Source organism: Brassica napus, chromosome C5, assembly GCF_020379485.1.
Source record: "Brassica napus cultivar Da-Ae chromosome C5, Da-Ae, whole genome shotgun sequence".
Classification (NCBI taxonomy): domain Eukaryota; kingdom Viridiplantae; phylum Streptophyta; class Magnoliopsida; order Brassicales; family Brassicaceae; genus Brassica; species Brassica napus.
The window spans coordinates 34,785,366-34,805,814 of record NC_063448.1 but is presented as its reverse complement, the minus strand read 5'-3'; the positions used below and the strand labels follow the sequence as shown (position 1 = coordinate 34,805,814).

At 40.6% G+C, this 20,449-nt stretch overlaps 1 non-coding gene across 1 annotated transcript; it reads left to right on the top strand.

The window, feature by feature from the left end:
- Positions 1–12,700: 12,700 nt before the first annotated feature.
- Positions 12,701–12,807, top strand: LOC125588005. The gene has a single exon (XR_007324401.1). It is a non-coding gene; the product is annotated as a small nucleolar RNA R71 (small nucleolar RNA).
- The last annotated feature ends 7,642 nt before the right edge of the window (positions 12,808–20,449 follow it).

Sequence of the window (20,449 nt, the reverse complement as noted above, 5' to 3'; positions counted from 1 at the left end):
CAAACTGATTAGTCTAGATGTAGCAAACTGCTCCTAGGGTGGCCATGAAAGCTCTCCCAAGTAGTAGAGAATGATTCTTGTTCTGCTTGTTTTCCAGGACATGGAAGCCAACTGGAAATAGTGCATTGTCAATCTGCACCTCAAGATCTCTGATGATTCCTCATGAGTTCCTCGTAGAATGATCCACGAAAGTGAATGAATCCTGCGAAGGCTCTATCTTCAGACCGAGATGGTATGCTATTACCTTGGGTAGTATGCTGACTGATGAACCTGTGTCACACAACGCACATGGAAACTTAATTCCCTTGACCAAACATGGTACTGCAAATTTCCCAGGATCACTCTTCTTCTTCAGTGTAATCCTCTGCTTCATCTTCTCTCTGATCTGATCGAAGATCCTATGTATGTCCTGCTCAGTTTCTTTGGTTTCCCTGAAGAACATCCACAACCTGTGGTTAAAGTAAGCCTCTCCGAATGGCTTGTCCAAGGGTATCCTGAGAACTCTTTTGGTGAAGCTATCCATCTCCTTCTCATTAAATCCTCGCTTCAGATGCTTAGGAACCTTTTCCTTTTTTCCTCAAGGTTCTCCTCTCAGTATCAACTTGCATTGGCTCTGGTGCATCATCTGAAAGCTGTTCGAAGTTATCTGCCATGTGGTCTGAAGGTTGAGATGGGTTTCTGAGTGCATTTAGTCGTGCTTCGTCTATCTTTGGTAACTGCACTCGGTAGGTCAGAGGTGGTCGTCGATCCACGGTAGATGAGTTGTGTCAATCGTCGTTTGGGTTTGGCTGTCGATCGGCGACTGGATCCTGGTGTTGATCGATGTCAGACATCTTGATACGATAGGGTTTGGGTGGATGAGGGTGTTTTGATATCACTCCTTAGGGTAGGTACAGTACCTATGACCCCACTATTCTAATTCAAAGGAATCACACATTGTTTGGAAGCGAGGGGTAGATACATTATCGATGACCCCACTATTCACCTACAACTTTGCCCATTAAAAAACTCAGATTCATAGAAGAGAGAAGAGAGAAGAGAGAAGGGAAATTAGAGAGGGTTACCTGTAGGTCCATATACTTGCTTGAGTTGATTCCATGTGTTCAGTGATCGATACTCCCAAGCTAAAGCCTACACCTTTTATTTACATGTACTAAATGAGGTCAGTAGAGGGGTTAGCCAGACATGATTAGTTAAGTTGCTGGATGAATGAAATTGGTTGCCAAGCTAGGATATTGCATAGAAAGTACTTCTAAGTTAAGATTGATTTGATGTGGGTGCAATATTGTTGAGGTGATGATAGTAAGTTCTTAAATTATGTGAATCCCTGCTGTTTCAAAAACACCTTTCAGAGAGACTGCTCATTGTTTTTGCTTGAGGACAACCAAAAGAGTAAGTCTGAGGGTGTTGATATACCATGGTTTTTACCCATTTTTAACCATAGTATATAGGTTTTTTTTATAGTTGTTTTGGAGTCTTTTTAGTATGTTTTCAGGTTTTGGAGTGATTTGGAGGAAATTAGTGATTTTGGTGCATTTTGGAGAGAAAATGACAAAGACCCGAAGTTGACCATCGACCATGACTATCGATCAATGGGCGAAGGCAACAGTCTATCGACACACACCCTGTGGTCATCGAAGCGCGCAGAAGCCATATTGGGTTCCAGCCGACTTAAATCCCAAGTCCCACAGGAATTACCAAATTACCCCTGACGAGTTTTAACCTAATATTTATGCGCTCTACCATTGTTTTAGGCAACATACGCTTTAATACTTTCTACTTTTCATACAGCAAAATACTTAGAGTCTTAGGTTTGGAGAGAAGATCCAAGAACTCATTCAGAGATTTGTGATTGGAACACCAATTTCTTTACTCTATTCTATTTTATGCAGTTTTCTTATCTTGTTGTTATGAATTGCTTAACCATGTCTGAGTAGTTCATCTTGTTAGATTTAGGGTTCAGACATTCATGAGGGATTAGCCCAAAATATAGAATTGCTAAGTGTCAGGATATTAATCAAATATATTGTTCTTAATGCATGTGTTCTAGAGTAGCTAACTAAGATCTTGCCTATAGACATTAGGGCGCATTCGGAAGTTTGATTCTTTGTCTGAAATAGTTTAGGTTGTGTTAGGATTGCTAGAAACAAGCGGAAGCTGATTTATTTTAACCTAGTGAACACGTCAAACCCGTGCATAATTCTCCCTAGAAGGAACGTTGATCGACAACTCATTAGTTGCATCGATCGACGGACTGAAAGGTATTGACCTCAGGTCCTCCTGAGGTTTTTATATTTTATTCTACTGCAATTTCATCTATTCATCTATGATTTCTGTGACAAACTTCATGCTTGAATAGATCCACCTGTTAGGTTTAGGGTTCAGATAGTCATGAGGGATTAGCCCAAAATATAGAATTGCTAAGCTGTTAGGATATGAATCAATTGAATTGTTCTTTAGTGCTTGTGTTCTGGAGTAGCTAACAAGGACCTTGTTCTTAGATAATAGGGCGCAAGCTAAAGCATGTTCTTTATCTGATCTAATTCATATTGTGCTAGGATTTCTAGAAACAAGCGACAACTGATTTAGTTTAACCTAGTGAACAAGTCAAACCCGTGCGGTAAAGCTTGCTAGAAGGAACGTCGATTGACAACTCAGTAGTTGCATCGATCGACGGGCTGAAATGTGTATCGATCGACAATCCTTAATCGGTATCGATCGACACTTTCTCAAGACCAACAAGCGACAACTGAGGTCTTAGATCTAGATATTAGATAATATAAACAAACGGAAGTTGATAGATTATTACTTAGTTTGAGTTCTAGAATATCCAACCTTAGTTTCTATACTATTATAATCCTGATTGCATAAATAGAAACTCTAAGTTTTTATATTTTATTCTATTGCAATTTCATCTATGATTTCTGTGACAAACTTTATGATTGAATAGATCCACATGTTAGGTTTAGGGTTCAGATAGTCATGAAGGATTAACCCAAAATATATAATTGCTAAGTTGTTAGGATATGAATCAATTGAATTGTTCTTTAATGCATGTGTTCTAGAGTAGCTAATTAGGACCTTGTTCTTAGATAATAGGGCGCAAGCGAAAGCATGGTTCTTTATCTGTTCTAATTCATATTGTGCTAGGATTGCTAGAAACAAGCGACAACTGATTTAGTTTAACCTAGTTAACAAGTCAAACCCGCACGGTAAAGCTTGCTAGAAGGAACGTCGATCGACAACTCAGTAGTTGCATCGATCGATGGGCTGAAAGGTGTATCGATCGACAATCCTTAATCGATATCCATCGACACTTTCTCAAGACTAACAAGCGACAACTGAGGTCTTAGATCTAGAAAATAGATAGACTAAACAAACGAAAGTTGATAGATTATTACGTAGTTTGAGTTCTAGAATATCCAACATTAGTTTCTATACTATTATAATCCTGATTGCCTGAATAGAAACCCTAAGTTTAGAAACCATCCTTCCATCAACTCATCAATCAATCTCTTTAGAACAACTACATTGTTCGATCTGCCTTGCTCTATTTACTGCTTTTTAAAGTTAAATATTTTTTAAACTCTTTTTAAAAAAATGTAGGTTTAGATCCAAACACAGTTAAAGTAAAACCGGTTGTAAAAACCGGAAAATAAGTTCCAAACTTGTAGCCAAATAACAAAACATAAATAGATAAAAGTTTTAGGCCAAGAGGTCACTCATACATATTTTGCTCATCCAGCTTGAACCAATCGATATGAAGAACCTTCACATCATGCATCTTCGCCTGTGCAATCCTAAGATCTGCTCCTAAGATCCGCTTGAAGCCTTTCTTTCTCAGTCTTCAGGGCAGACAACTCGATCATGTCATCAAGTACTTTCAGTTTGCTTTGAATACGGTTCACTTCGATCTCCTCCTCATGCTTGGCAACAATGGCATTCTTTTGCTCCTTATACATACTGAGGATCGCCCTAAAATGCGATGTAATTTCCCTTTTTCCCATCATGAAAGCCTCCTCCAAGGATGAACCGTAATCAGTATGCATTGGACATCTGAGTTTCAAGTCTCTGTTTCCATCTACATTTATTTTCTGCATGTTCATAATCAAAATCTCGGTTTAAAATAGGAAGAGATGATGTATTGACTACACGAAAGAATACTACCTTCATAGATATAATACAATCATTTGACTACAATACAAATATATACCATTACGTAGATCGTCTAACATCGAACATCTCACGAATTAGACCTAATGTTCAACACAATATAAGCATGGAAAAAAAGTTCCATCTAAATAAGATCTAACCCTAGGAAACCAATGTACTTGTATTGTTCAACAAGATACAGAAAAAACTTACACAACCAGGATTTGGAGAGACCAAAATGAAGAAGAAGATATATATTGGGGTTTGTCAAATCTACTTTATTAATTTAGAGTCCTATATTTTATCTACTGTTGACAAGTCATAATAAGATCATTTATTAACTACTTAATGTGACATATTTGATTATTTGCATTAAATTTTAATAATTATTAAATATATTAACAACAAATTAATTTTAATTTGAATTTTGTATTTGAATTTTCGTTATAACAAAACCTGTTGAGAAAAAAATATATTAAAATCCTACCAAACGTTTCAATATTTTTATAAAATAATGAATTATAATTTTGTAATTATTAATGTAATATTATTATAAATTAATGATAAATTCTATGCTACTTTATAAATTTTATAATTTTTATCTATATTATATTAAAATAGACGTACTCTATAAATTAAACATGACAAAATTATATTAAATTGGTAGGTTAAGAGATTTTTTATGACAAAAAACATATTAAAAAAAAAACAATTTCATTTAAAACAAATTATCCTTCATCGTCTAAACATGTTAAAATTTGTAATCTAAGTAATATATTATACAAAAACTAAAATTACTAACATATGTTAAAATTTTATATCTACAACTATATATTATTATTTTATTTGTTTCAATACTCACAGCAATATATTATCTACAAATAATTATATAAACATATATAATAGTATATAACTAACCTTTAGTTCATGTATTATTTTACAAAATATATTATTAGAAAAAATGAAAATTTTAATAACTAACAAAAAAAATTAATGATAAACTAACTTTACGTATAAATTTAATTTTTATTTTAAATATAGAAAAATATGTTGAGGAAAATATAAAAAAATCTTACCAAGAATTCAACTATTGTTCTTATAAAATATTGATTTAATTTAGTAACAAAAATTCAAAACTCATATAATCTTCCAAAATAAAAACTAATTGTGTAATTTTGAAATTTCTCTTGACCAAGTATAAAATTTTAAAAATAAATATTAAAAACTCAAAATGATAATATTTCAAATTTTATAAAAGGAAAAATTATAGATGCTAAAATACAATTTTTTGAAATGTTACACAAGAAAAAAATATGTTGTAAAAATCAAAGTAATATAGTATTTTGAAATCTCAATTTAATAATAAAAAAATCAGAAAACTTAATACTGTAACATCAAAAAATTTATATATTGATAAACTTTACTAAATTAATATGATATATACTACTATGTATACATTTTACTAAAAGAATAGATTTATATTATTTAAACATAAAAATGTATTTACTTATAAAATTTCGAAATACTAAAGTGATAGATGTGACCTATCGACAAGAATGGTGACAGTGCCGTCAAAGGATTTGATCGGGAATCATGCTGGAAACAAGAGCATCGCCGGCGAGGGCTCCGAAGGAGAGACATGAAAGGATGAGGAAGATCCTCTTTTGGAGAAATCGAAAGCGAAAGGTTCTGTTGTGAATGGATTGGAAACTGAGATTGGGCTAATCTCCCTGGAGAGAGGCCGTTTGAGACTGATATTCCGGTGGTTCTCTCTGAGTACCGGATTGTCAATGGCATAAGAAATGGTGACCAAAGGAGTCTCCTCGGAACATGGATTAGAGAAGGAGAAGAGTTCGTATGCTGAGATTGTTAATGATGGATCAACTCCGAATGTTTCTACGGTGGTTGATGGTGTAGCTGACAGTGAGATCCCTGTGGAAGTTTTCGAGGATGTTGAACCACTGTGGAAAAGTTTTGTTGTTGGTTTCTTCATGGGTGATTCCCGATTCATTGGGTCGATACACTCTACTGTTAACATGATATGGAGCTCTCCAAAGTCCAAGATTGATGTCCAGTTCATCAGTAAGCGAACAGTTTTTTTCAGGATTGATGATGAACAGATGCGGAAGCGGGTTTTGCGGAGGAAGTATTGGGACATTGCAAATGTTCCTCTAGTGGTCTGTGAGTGGAACCCTGAAACAGCACAGGACCCGCCAGATCTCTCAGCCTTACCTCTATGGGTCGATTTAATGAATGTTCCATGTACGGGAAAGTTTGTAAAGCTCCATCCAAATACTGAACGTTGTGTGCGTATGGATGTGGCAAGGGTTTTGGTAGAGGTGAATCTGATTAAACCACTTCTACAGAAAATCTGCTTTAGAGACCGAGACCAACCAGGAGTTACAGTCCAGGTGAACTACCCATGGCTTCCTCCTCGCTGTACTTCTTGTGATAGGTGGGGACATTTCTTGAAGGATTTTACTAAGATACCATCTCACAATATTCTCCATAGGGGACATATCATGGAGAAGCAGTCTAAAATGTCGAGTTCTGGTTTGCAGTCTGAAGTTTCGGGTAAGCAGTCAGACGATTTAGCTTCCGGTAAGCAGTCTACCGATTTAGCTTCCGGTAAGCAGTCAGAAAGTTTGGTGAATTGTGAGAAATCTGAGATTTCAGTTTCTGCTGGTCCTGGTATGGGTAAGGAAGTGGTTCTGCGGTTATTGGATGATCTGTCCAGGGTTGAAGTAATTTCGCAGAATCAGCTAGCTGCCAACAGTTCCAATCTGAATGAGGTGGAATCAGGGGACCTAACCAAGTCGCTTGAGGAGGGTAATTCAATTGATAATGGCGGTTCATTATCACCAGGTCATCCAAAACATCCTAGGCCTGTTGGAGGTGTTGAGTCTCCTAATGGTTTCCAGGCTCTTCGTGATATCATGGAAGAAGGAGAGATAGTGGATTATGAGGAGGAGGAGACTCACCAGATGGAAGAGGATATGAATGGAGAAGTTGATATAATACAGACAAACAAAGTTTCGGACAAGAGAAGTCAGAAAGGGGTTGCTGTTCCATCCGGTGAACACCGTTTGTCTACCACTCAGGCCGCAAGTCAAAAGGGTAGAGGTAAAGGTGGTCGTAAGCCGGAATTTCCTGCAAAAAAGTTTTGTTCAAGCAGTCAAGGCGAGCAATAGCAAGAAAGCTTCCTCTAAGAGGAAATAATGTCGTCAAACTTTGCATGGAACATGCGTGGGTTCAATAAGTCACGTAAACAAAGAGCAGTTAGGTATTAGATTCAAGCTGCAAAATTGTTGTTTGGATGTTTATTGGATACAAGAGTACCCAAGGATAACTTTCAGGGCATTTTCGACGCTACTTTCCCGGGTTGGAGCTGTCTTCACAACTATGATTATCACCAGTTGGGTAGAATTTGGGTATGTTGGTCTGATGATGTCTAGATTGTTCCAGCTTTGATAAGTGCACAAATGATATCTTTTTTGGGTCAGGATCAATAGTTCGGGGGAAATAATGCTGGCTTCTTTTTTCTATAATTTTAATCATGCAAATGACCGGAAAGCTCTCTGGAGGGAGATGGAGGCTGTAGCGGCTTCTGCGGTTGGAAATGTGTACCCTTGGATTGTCCAGGGGGATTTTAATGTGATCCTCCCGTCTGACGAACACTCGCGAGGCACTCATCTAGGAACATGTAACAGTGCCATGAGAGATTTCCAGGATGCTATCAGATATTGTGGTCTTACAGATCTAGCTCAAGTGGGTTCGGTTTTCACATGGACAAACCGTCAGGATGATGTTAGGAGTTTTCAAGGCTCATAAGACAAATGTTGTACTATAAAAGATTGTCGAACCAGTTCTGAGGGATATCAAAGCACCGAGAATGCAAGTACTCACTTAATCTAAAGTGCAACCAATGATTTAGATGGTTTTAAACTACTACTAATACTAGGAAGTAATTACAGAATGATATTTTCTTGACTAAGGGAAAAGAGAACTCATGGGCATAGGGATTAGACCTTGGGTGATCAAGTTTCGAACTAAGGATGGCAAATGATCAATCAAACTATCGACCTTAAGCCTAGACACAATTCTAAGTAAGCTCTATGTCTAGATAAATGCTCATTTGCTAACATATCTCAAACATCAAATGTCTTTGGTTGAATAATATGAAAGCAATCATTACTAACAAGTCTATTAGCTATTTTAGCACCTTTAACAACAAATGTCTTTGGCAAAGTATACTAAAAGCCTAGGAGAGTTGTCTCAGGCGTTTCATCAAACACCTTTTGGGTGGGAAATGCCTATCGATCAACTTTTGAGTGGCCAACTCAGAAGATGCATTATGAATACTCTACTAGCAAGGAACAAGAATGATCTACACTAAAACATCCTAGAACTAACCTAATCACCCTTAATCTCCCTAACCCATGAATTCAAAAGGTGATTACTCACTAATCTCCATGATTCCTGTTAAACCCATATTGGATTTCAGATTAATCATGTAGAGAAATAAATAAGAAATCAACAAGAACATAAGATGAAAGCAATGAAATCTGAATCAAAAGAAGTTTTACTGGTTGTTCTCTAGAAAAAAGATTCCTCTGCCTCCCCCCTTTTCCCAAGGTACTTAACTTAGGTTTAGGCAATGTAAAACAACAAAACAAATGACCAAAAGGCCCCTGAAATAACATAAAAATAGACCAACCAAAACACGCGGAGCGACCTAGCATAGCCGCTCCAGGAGGTCGCTCCCAACGCGTTTCTTCGTGTCTCGCCCCGTCAAAACGCGAGCGACTTGAGCTGGTCGCTCTGGCTGGAGAGACTTGAGATAGTCGCTCTGGGCTGGTCGCTCTGGCTGGGAGCGACCTTGGTAGAGCGCTCTGAGAGGTCGCTCCAGGATGCTCGATTTTGGTGTCTCCGCACCACATCCGCGAGCGACTTCGTGCGGTCGCTCTGGGAAAGTCGCTCCGAGATGTGGTGCACAGCAACTTCATGTAGTCGCTCCGGGAAGTCGCTCCAGGCAGTGCTCGTCCAAAGATCACTCTAATCACCTCCGTTGAGCTCCAAATGCACCCAAATGTCTCCAGGAACTCCATGTGGTACTCCAATACCTAATAGAGACATATGTATGCAAAATGCAACCTAGACATGGCTAAATCCTAATCTACATGATGAAAATGCACATGAATAAATGAATAAAACAATGTAAATATGCAAGATATCAACTCCCCCAAACTTATTCTTTTACTTGTCCTCAAGTGAACTTTCTAGAACTCATAGGGAGAGAGGTTTGAAGGTGGGAGCTCATAGCCAAATGAAACACACAAAGCACTCAAATCAACATCTAAATTCAGCATTAGTACACCCTCTCTTATTATACTCTAGCTTCTCTAGGCCTATCTCAACTCTTTTCATCCCTACACTCATCATCATGCATTCACACATGCAAATCAGCCAACTCTCAAGTTCATTAAGCATAGCATCAAGTGAATTCTTGCAAATGGTCAATTGGTCCAAATCATTTGGGTAAGGGGAGGCTTTTTAATCAAGTGAGTCAAGGGGTTCAAGATATATGATATTTAAGGTGGTATACTCTCAAGACAAGTAGCCTTGACATTGCACATAATATATCTAAGAAAGGGATCAATTCATGCATACAATGCTCAATCTCCATTGTTCTACTCTTTTCCCAAACATATATGATACACATTCATTTCCCCATTCCAAACCCAACTCACATCTCTCACCCAAGGACTTCAAAAGCATTTCCCAACATCTAACTCTTTTTTTTTTACAAGGGATTTCTTACACTCTTTTGAACACCTCTTAGCTCATACTAGTTTTGCTAGCCCCCTTTCTTTATGCTCCCACCTTTTTTTTTAATTTTATTTTTTATTTTTTTATGTTTGGGGGCCAAGACTTTTCACAAATTGAGCTAGAAGTTTCTGTACTTATCCCATAAAGACTAGTCAATTAAGCACAAGAGTTCACTCTTTTCCTTCAACTTTCTCATACTCCCAAATCAAACTTTACAACACTCACCCCCATCCTATGGCTAGACAATAATGTGCCTAATCTAGCAAGAATGAAGATCAAGCATTGTCGTTCCCGATACTCTCAACATTATGTGCATGTAAGACTTTCCGAAAAAGGCCTCAATCATCAATCAATGAAGCCTTAAAAGGAGGAAGGGATTTTGGGGAGAGGTCTACCACTAGAGGTTGTCAAAAATATTGACATAAAGGATGTGACAACTCAAGTGTGTATATCCATGATTCAGTACACAAGGGACTATGAGCAAGATGCATTAAGTTCGTTCAGTTCAAATAAGGTTGTAGTTGGCTTCAAAGACTGAGTTTCAGCAATCAACAAGTTTCAGGAAGAGTTTTCAAGGCTCGAAGCATACAAGTCTTTTTGAGAGGTGCATAAGCTACTCAGGTGCAAAGTAATGTTCTTTACAAGGCATTTCAAATCATCGCTCCCAATGCAAGTAAATGCAACCTATATGCTCTAGACTCTCCTAGAAATGCAAATGATGCAAACTAAATAATTTTTTTTTATGCAAATATATATGTATAATGCAATGCATAAGACTCAAAATCATCAAAGCAAACGTGATTAAATACTTGGTACCTCCCCCACACTTAAATCACACAGTCTCTGTGTGAGTGAGAGAGAGATACCTAAAAGACAACTAAAATGCAAAATATGAACTGGTATATACAACGGAAAGTAGTGGGTTACCTTCTATGGGGAATGAGTAGAGGGAGATGCTCCCTCCTCCTCGTCCTCAGGTGGTAACTCTTCAATGTAGAAGGCTTGCCCGAACATAGTTGGTTTTCTCATTTTCCCCTTGATGTCAAAGTGGAGGATGTTCTCTTTACCCAAATGGAGATCAATCGTGCCTTCCTTCACATTAACAATAGCTCCTGCTGTAGCTAAGAATGGCCTTCCTAGAATCAATGGGTCTTGACGCTCCTCACCCATCTCAAGCACCACAAAATCTGTAGGTATCTCATACCTTCCAATCTTCACAGGGAGGTCCTCTAAGATGCCCACAGGGTACTTCACTGAACGATCAGCTAACACCAGAGAGAGTCTACACTTCTTGTACTGAGTGAATCCAAGCTTCTTTGCAACAGACAAAGGCATCACGCTGACACTAGCTCCCAAATCGCAGAGACATTTCTCAAATACCATAGGTCCAAGAGCACAAGGTAGTGTGAAGCAGCCTGGATCCTCTAACTTCTTTGGAACATCAAGCCTCTGGATGATGGCACTGCACTCATGGGTAAGAATCATCATCCCTTCCATCTCCTTCTTCTTTGCAGCTACAACATCTTTCAGGAACTTGTTGTATTGAAGAATAAACATGAAAGCATCGATGATGGGCATTGCAACCTGAGCTTCACTCATTTGCTTCTCAAACAGAGCCTTGTACTTCTCTAGCAGTTGCCTCTTGAATCTACCAGGGAATGGTAGTTTGGGTTCATAGGGAGGAGGAACAAAAGAATTCTCACTTGCTGGAGCAACAACTTCACCATCTTTCACTGTTTTCTTCTCTTCCCCAACCTTTCCTTTACCTTTTGCTTCCACAATCTTCTCCAAGATTTCATCATTGATTTTCTCATCAACAATCACCACTTCATCATCTATGTTGATGGCAACCCCCTCACCTTGTTTCTTAGCATCCCTGGTGAGGGTTGTAGGAGGTAACTGCTTACCACTCATAAGGGTTATACCACTCATAAGGGTTATAGCTTTGGCCTCCTTGGGATTTTGGTCAGATTTTCCAGGTAAAGATCCTTGCTGGCGATTCTGGTGAGTGTTCATGGAAGCAAACTGATTCTCTAAATTCTTGACTGTAGAAGCAAGATGTGAGAATTTGTTGTTGAGTTCATTGTAGCTCCCATCAATCTTGGAATGAAGGTTCTTCAACTCATAACCAACATGCTTCTCACTTCTAGTCTGAGACTCCAAGATTTGTTTCAGTAAGGTATCAGTGCTGCTCTCTTGAGGAGCAGAGGAACCAGACGAGGGGTTTTGCTGAGGCTGATAGCTGCCTTGCTGGTTGTTTCTAGGCGGATAACCACTCTGTTGGTTGTTGGGATATGATTTCTGTTGGTAGTTGTTGTACTGAAAGTTGGGCTCTTTTTTGTACCAGCTACCATTGTTGTTGATGAAACACAGCTCTTCATGACCTTCCAAACCCTCAACCTCATGGACAATAGGTGGATCTTCCTGCTTGGAGTTACCAACAAACTTCAGCTGCTCTTGTGTGGCTTTTTCAGCAATGAGTAGGTCGATCTTGTCTTCCAAAGCTTTGATCTCTTTCCTCGTCTGCTTATCATCACCCCTACTGCTTTTATTGTGATCTGCACTGTAGACTGCATCACTCTTCACCATGTTGTCAACCAGCTCTTCTGCATCATCTTCAGTTCTTCCCAAGAAGAACCCATTGCTAGCTGTATCCAATCTGGCTCTGTACTTAGGAAGGACACCTCTGTAGAAGGTACTGAGCAAGCTCTCCTTAGAGAAACCATGATGTGGGCATTTGGTTTGATAGCCTTTGAATCTCTCCCAGGCTTCACTGAATCCTTCCAAGTTCTTCTGTTGGAAACTGGAGATCTCATTTCTCAGCTTAGCAGTTCTTGAGGATGAGAAGAATTTCTCCAAGAATGCTCTCTTGCACTCATCCCAAGTAGTGATGGATTCACTGGGTACAGTCTTCTCCCACTGGCGTGTCTTATCCCCCAAAGAGAAAGGGAATAGCTTTAGCTTGAAGGCGTCTTCGAACACTCCATTGGTTTTTGACAATCCGCAGTAGCTGTCAAACTTGTCCAAGTGATCAAAAGGGTCCTCTACAGGCAAGCCATGATACTTGTTGTTCTCGATCACGTTGAGGAGTCCTGGTTTGACCTCAAAGTTGTTGGCTTCCACTGGTGGAGCGCGGATACCCAACCTCTGACCATTGATGTTTGGACGATCATAGGTACCAATGGGTCGAGCTGCTCGCTGTGGGTGTTCTGGCCCTTGCGGTTGATCTGCCATATCAATATCCAATCTCTGCAAGTGAGCCTGTTGCTTTTCTTCTCTTCTCGCTCTAGCACACTCTCTCTCTAAAGCTCTGATATCTGCAACTCTTGGAACTAGGTTTGATGGACCCCTGCTCCTCAAGTTCATACACCTGAAAGTTAAAGGGAGGTGAAGAAGGAGAATCAGTAACAAAAGAAAATAAAAATGACTTAGTCTCAAGCAAGTGACTAAATCTCAATGTTGAAATCTACTCAGAATTTGACAACGGCGCCAATTTGATGTTAGGAGTTTTCAAGGCTCCTAAAACAAATGTTGTAGTATAAAAGATTGTCGAACCAGTTCTGAGGGATATCAAAGCACCGAGAATGCAAGTACTCACTTAATCTAAGTGCAACCAATGATTTAGATGGGTTTTAAACTACTACTAATACTAGAAAGCAATTGCAGAATGATACTTTCTTGACTAAGGGAAAAGAGAACTCATGGGCATAGGGATTAGACCTTGGGTGATCAAGTATCGAACTAAGGATGGCAAATGATCAATCAAACTATCGACCTTAAGCCTAGACACAATTCTAAGCAAGCTCTATGTCTAGATAAATGCTCATTTGCTAACATATCTCAAACATCAAATGTCTTTGGTTGAATAATATGAAAGCAATCATTACTAACAAGTCTATTAGCTATTTTAGCACCTTTAACAACAAATATCTTTGGCAAAGTATACTAAAAGCATAGGAGAGTTGTCTCAGGCATTTCATCAAACACCTTTTGGGTGGGAAATACCTATCGATCAACTTTTGAGTGGCCACCTCAGAAGATGCATTATGAATACTCTACTAGCAAGGAACAAGAATGATCTACACTAAAACATCCTAGAACTAACCTAATCACCCTTAATCTCCCTAACCCATGAATTCAAAAAGTGATTACTCACTAATCTCCATGATTCCTCTTAAACTCATATTGGATTTCAGATTAATCATGTAGAAAAATAGATAAGAAATCAACCAGAACTCAAGATGAAAGCAATGAAATCTGAATCAAAAGAAGTTTTACTGGTTGTTCTCTAGAAAAAAGAATCCTCTGCCTCCCCCCTTTTTCCAAGGTACTTAACTTAGGTTTAGGCAATGTAAAACAACAAAACAAATAACCAAAAGGCCCCTGAAATAACATAAAAATCGTCCAAGCAAAACACGTGGAGCGACCTAGCATAGCCGCTCCAGGAGGTCGCTCCCGACGCGTTTCTTCGTGTCTCGCCCCGTCAAAACGCGAGTGACTTGAGCTGGTCGCTCTGGCTGGAGCGACTTGAGATAGTCGCTCTGGGCTGGTCGCTCTGGCTGGGAGCGACCTTGGTAGAGCGCTCTGAGAGGTCGCTCCAGGATGCTCGATTTTGGTGTCTCCGCACCACATCCGCGAGCGATTACGTGCGGTCTCTCTAGGAAAGTCGCTCCAGGATGTGGTGCACAGCGACTTCATGTAGTCGCTCCGGGAAGTCGCTCCAGGCAATGCTCGTCCAAAGATCACTCTAATCACCTCCTTTGAGCTCCAAATGCACCCAAATGTCTACAGGAACTCCATGTGGTACTCCAACACCTAATAGAGACATATGTATGCAAAATGCAACCTAGATATGGCTAAATCCTAATCTACATGATGAAAATGCGCATGAATAAATGGATAAAACAATGTAAATATGCAAGATATCACAGGATGATAATCCAATCAGTAAGAAGCTCGGCAGAGTTATGGTAAATAGCCAATGGCTGTCAGCCTATTCGGTCTCTTTTACTACGTTTGAAGCTGGAGGAGTATCTGACCATTTAAGGTGTTGGACGCAACTTAAATCTGCTGAGCCAACGAACCGGAAGCCGTTCAAATTTTTCACTCATGTCACTAATCATCCACAGTTTCTAGAAGTTGTTGATCATGGATGTAACTCTCTACCGCCGCTTCATCACTCTAGGTTAGCTTTGAAGATTTTTCATAGCAAGCTCAAGGGGTTAAAAAGTGCTCTTAGAGAGCTGAACATGACCATGTCTGGGGATATACCGACTAGAGTGAAACAAGCATTGGAGGAGCTCTGTTTGAAACAAACGGTAGCTACTGAATTTCCCTCACTTGAAGCGTTTGAAGAAGTTTCGGCAGCTTGGGAACACTGGCACCATATATCTGGTATCGAAGAGCAGTTCTACTTTCAGAAGTGAAGGGTGCAGTGGCTGGGTCTAGGAGATCGTAATAACTGTTTTTACCACAACGTCTGTCAAGCCCGGACATCAAAGAATGCCATCAGGATGATAATAGCGGCTGATGGTAGGTTCCTAAGGGATTTGCAAGAGATAAAGGGTGAAGCTGCTCTGCATTTTGAAACCTTCCTCAATAGCCTACCGATAAATTTTGATGGGGCCCCTATGGAGTATATGCAGGAGGTAGTTGATTATAGATGCCCTACTGCAATGGCAGCGGAGCTTGTTAGGCCTGTTCAGGGTGAGGAAATAAAGCAAGTCTTATTTTCTATGCCGACAAATAAGGCTCCTGGCCAGATGGGTTTCCAGTAGAGTTTTACAAGGCAGCTTGGCCTGTTGTGGGGAAAGATTTTATTGTGACGGTTCAGTCATTCTTCTTATACGGTCGCATGACTCGAAGTACTAACGCAACTCTCCTATCTTTGATTCAAAAATCAGCAGAGGCTGAGTGTATGACTGATTATAGGTTTATTTCTTGCTGCAATATCGTCTACAAAGTTATATCAAAGATTCTCTCCAGGCGTCTCAAGGATACTCTGCCATCAGCCATTGAGATGAACTAGTGTGCGTTTGTTAAAGGTCGTCTTCTCCTTGAAAATGTTCTCCTCGCCACATAACTAGTATAGGATTATCACATGCCATGGATCTCTTCTCGGTCAGCCATAAAGCTTGACATATCAAAGGCTTTTGACACAATGCAATGGTTATTTATCGAAGCTACTCTTAGAGCCATGGGTTATCCGGCTCTTTTTGTTACCTGGATCATGAGATGTGTGGACACTGCTGCCTTCTCATTCTCGGTTAATGGTGAGTTGGAGGGTTTCTTTTCTAGCTCCAGGGGAATCAGACAAGGTTGTTCTCTATCTCTGTACCTGTTTGTTATAGTTAGGAATGTTCTATCCACACTCCTTAATTCTGTGGTCCTTAATAGGCGTATAGGTTTTCACCCACTTTGTACGTTACTTAAGTTGACACATCTCAGCATTGCTGATGATATTATGGTATTCACATATAGAACTCCTTCGTCGTTGGAAGGTACTATTGGAGTCTTTGACGAGTTTGCTACAATATCAGGTGTATTCATCAACACTGCGAAGTCCACAGTATTTGCAGCTGGGAAAAATAAGAAAAGGCTTCAGGACAAGGCGATCTCTGTTGGTTTCTCGATCCAAGGTTTACTGGTTAAGTATCTAGGCTTACCACTTACAACAAAAATAATGTCTAGACATGATTATGAGCCTCTTCTAGCCAAAATCAGAGCGCAGTTTCAGAGTTGGACAAGCAAGTCGCTCTCCTTTGCCGGTCATCTCATGCTAATCAAATCTGTTATTGCCAGTACAAAAAATTTCCGGAGCTCAGCTTTCTGCTTACCTAAATCATGTATAGACGAGACTGATAACATGTGTTCTGCGTTTCTTTGGAGTGGTTCCCCAACTGATACTACTAATGCAAAAGTTGCTTGGAAGGAGGTCTGCAGGCCGTTCAAGGAGGGAGGCCTAGGGGTTAAATGTATCAGCGATGAACAAAAGGTATTTTGTCTTAAGTTAATATGGCATTTGTTTTATGGAAATAGCTCTCGTTGGGCGGATTGGGTGAAGACCCACCTCCTGCGTCAAGAGTCTTTCTGGGACATTAAGGATACTGGTTTAGGATCATGGGTTTTGTGGAAACTACTGCAGTTGAGGGCAGTTGAGGACCACTGCAAAGAAGTTTATCAGAATGGAAGTTCACAGTAGACAGAGTGTGAGGTTCTGGACTGACCTATGGCATCCTTTGGGCAGATTGATAGAAGTTGTTGGAGAAATTGGTGTTGGGGAAAAATATTCAGATGTTGAATTCCTCCAGGCCCCGGGCAGGACACCGGCCTCCGGGTCCCCGCTAGGAAACGCTCCGGATCCGACCCTCGCGACCATTCTCTCCTCCAGGTGAAATGGAATTCTTCCGATACGGGGAACCTTCCATATTTCCGAATATGGAAGAGTTTAACCCTATTGGCAGACGAAGAGCGACCTCAAGACAACTATATAAGGGGAGCCCAAACAATAGAAGAAGGGATCAACACTTCGAGACTTAGTGATTAGAGCTAGACGGCTAGAACTAGGGTTAATACTCAATACATGGTAGTTTCGGCTTGTTTACTCAATAAAACATCTCTTCAAGTCTTATTCTCTTTAATTCTTACAAAATACAAGGCTTATCCATCGTTCCGTGGTACTCACAAAGATCCTACACAAAAATCCCCTAACAGTTTGTCACTACAAGGAGGGGAGTAATCTAAACTACGTGACGATGTCGGTGGATGAGAAAAACGAGTTACCCGAAGCTACCCAAAGAGAAGCCGAACTCCAAAGGCAACTTGACGGTCTACAAAGTCAAGTAACCGAGCTGCTGATAGGCCATGGATTATACCCACTTTTAGCCATGGTTTATAGGTGTTTCAATAACTAATTATTATATTATAGAGTCTATTTAGTATATTTATAAGATCAGGAGTGATTTGGAAGAAAGTGGTGATTTTGGAGCATTTTGGAGATATTTGGAGAAAGCATCCGAGCTGACCATCGAGCAAGACCATTGGTCGATATTCAGAGACATTAATCGATCGATGCACATCATGTGACATCGATCGACGGCGAAGCGCGCAGAAGCCCGTTTGGTTCCAGCTGACTTAGAGCCCAAGACGTCACCAATTTACAAGATTACTCCTAACGAGTTTTAACCTAATTATGTATAGCTTGCTAACATGTTAGGTGCCCACCCCGAAAAACCCTGGAGCAATCTCCGAGTTCTGAGAACGACTTCCGGGTCTTAACGGAATCTCCTAGCTCTAGGGCAACACACTGGTTCAACAAATTCCCAGAATCCTGGTACCTACCTACGGGTTTGGAAGATAATAATTGTTCTCCTAAAAGAGAATCACGAGTAACCTGCCTACAAAGAAACATTCTGCCCAGGAAGACATCCTCGTAAAAAAGAATCCGGGAGCATAGGCTCAGCTTAGCAAACAACTAAGAAGTCTAGTATGTTCGAAGGATAGCGAAAACAACGCCAGAGTAAAATCACTCTCCCATAAAAAAAAATGCCACAGAATGGCCATTGTTTAAAAAGACAAGCCACGAAGGACCGATGTTCAAAACAAAAAGCCACAAGGGGATATTATTCAAAAAAGGGAAAACTAGAAATAGAGACATAAACTCAAGCCGGAGGGCCTCCGAAACCAGCGGAATGGCGGGCTCATCTTCGAAAGTAGGAGGGGAAACACCTTTATTCATGGCCTCTTCCCGGATCACAGCCTTATATTGCTCCAGTGCCGTGGCTAAATCCCACTAATCACTCTGTTTCTTCAGCCATTCCCTCATCAATTCCCAGCAGGCAATGACTATCGCTCCATTCACAGCCATCACCATCTAAAGCTTGAAGGTCTCTGCCGCCGCTTTAAGGATGTCAATCCCTTCTTCCAGCTCTTGACTCTTCTGACTCGTAGCCAGCGCATCAGCTGAAGATGCCTCGGCCACCTTCTCCAGATCCTTCACCTTGTCCTCAAGGTCGTGGATCTCCAGTTCCCAGGCCACACGTTGATCTTTTTCTTCCAGCACTTGGCGCTTCAAATCCTCGAGTTCCTCTCAGATCGAACCGTCATTGGATAGTCGCTCCCCGAGGTGATAAACCTGGGAAACAGTCTGCACGGAATATGGGTCCCCATCAAAATACAGGAGCAAAAAAGAAAGCAAGCGTGCGATGACTTACCCGAAGGAGTCCTCCTTGGAGAACTTGAACCACCTCCGAAGGATCCCCTATAGGAAGAACAGTACCATCCTGGGGGAATACCTTCAGGTTTAAATTAGACAAAGCTGTGGCCAATCTCCCTGCAGAGCGAATAATATCTGCTGATTGTTGCCCTGACCGAGTTGTCACACCACCAATTTTAGGCTTCTTTCCCTGAAGCGATGAGGACGGTTCCGTTTTGACCATCGTCGCACAACGGCTACCGGTGACCACCACGTCATCTCCAGATACAGTTCTACTGCCGGACCCTTTCTTCGCAGACATCACCTTTGCCGCTTCATGGTAGGCTGCAAAGGGATCATCGGCGATGTTTCCTGACATTTTTCCTTCATAAAAAATCAGTAGGCATCCGAGATAAATTAATGCAGATACGCTGATAGATACTTACTCCAAAGGCTGCCGCGTCGCAGTACAGTTTCACTGACCAAGAAGTTCACCTGGCGATGATCAAAAGGAAGCTGTCGTGCCCGAAGAACGTCGCTTTCTCCTTCTGAAGGAGTAGGATGAGTCCCAGCTGCAAAAAAAGAAAAAAAAATGCAAGGTTGAGAAAAATAATCAACCAGCAAAAGATTCGATCACATCCTACGCCTACCTATAAAATTCCACCGATAAAGGGACCCGGGGAGCGTGATAAAAGCATATCTCTTATGCCATTTTTTGTTGAAAACCGGTCCTTTTCGATCGCTTTTCGGAAGCTCCTCCACAATTGGCAAACTGCTACAAGGACGGAGATGAAATCGCCCCTCTCCTCCGTTAAGAGGAGCCAGAGGATAAGCAAACAGAACCTCGTTGATACCGAAAGATAAATATTCCAAATCACCTAGGTTTTGAATAGCTATGAGGATTCTCCAAGCCGGGAGATTCAGCTGGGAGGGCGAGATTTCGAAGAGGCTGCATAGACCAACGATCAGCGCAGGGATCACCCGCCTGAGGCCGGAATCAAAGAAAGCTTCGTAGACAGCGATCTCTCCCGGGATATAGCTAGAAGCACGCTCCTCCGAAGTAGGCACCCAGAGAACAACAAAGGGAGGAAGGGAAATTTCCTCCGCCATTCTACCAGATCGTCCACACCAACCGATGAAGCAGGACCCACTAGCAGAGGAGCCGTGTGAACGTAAGATAGCAGCACATGAGCCATCAGGTCGCAATTCGATCCTTCACACAGATCTGAGGAGCTATCAGTTCGGGAAACCGGAGAATCCATCTTTCTTTTTAAC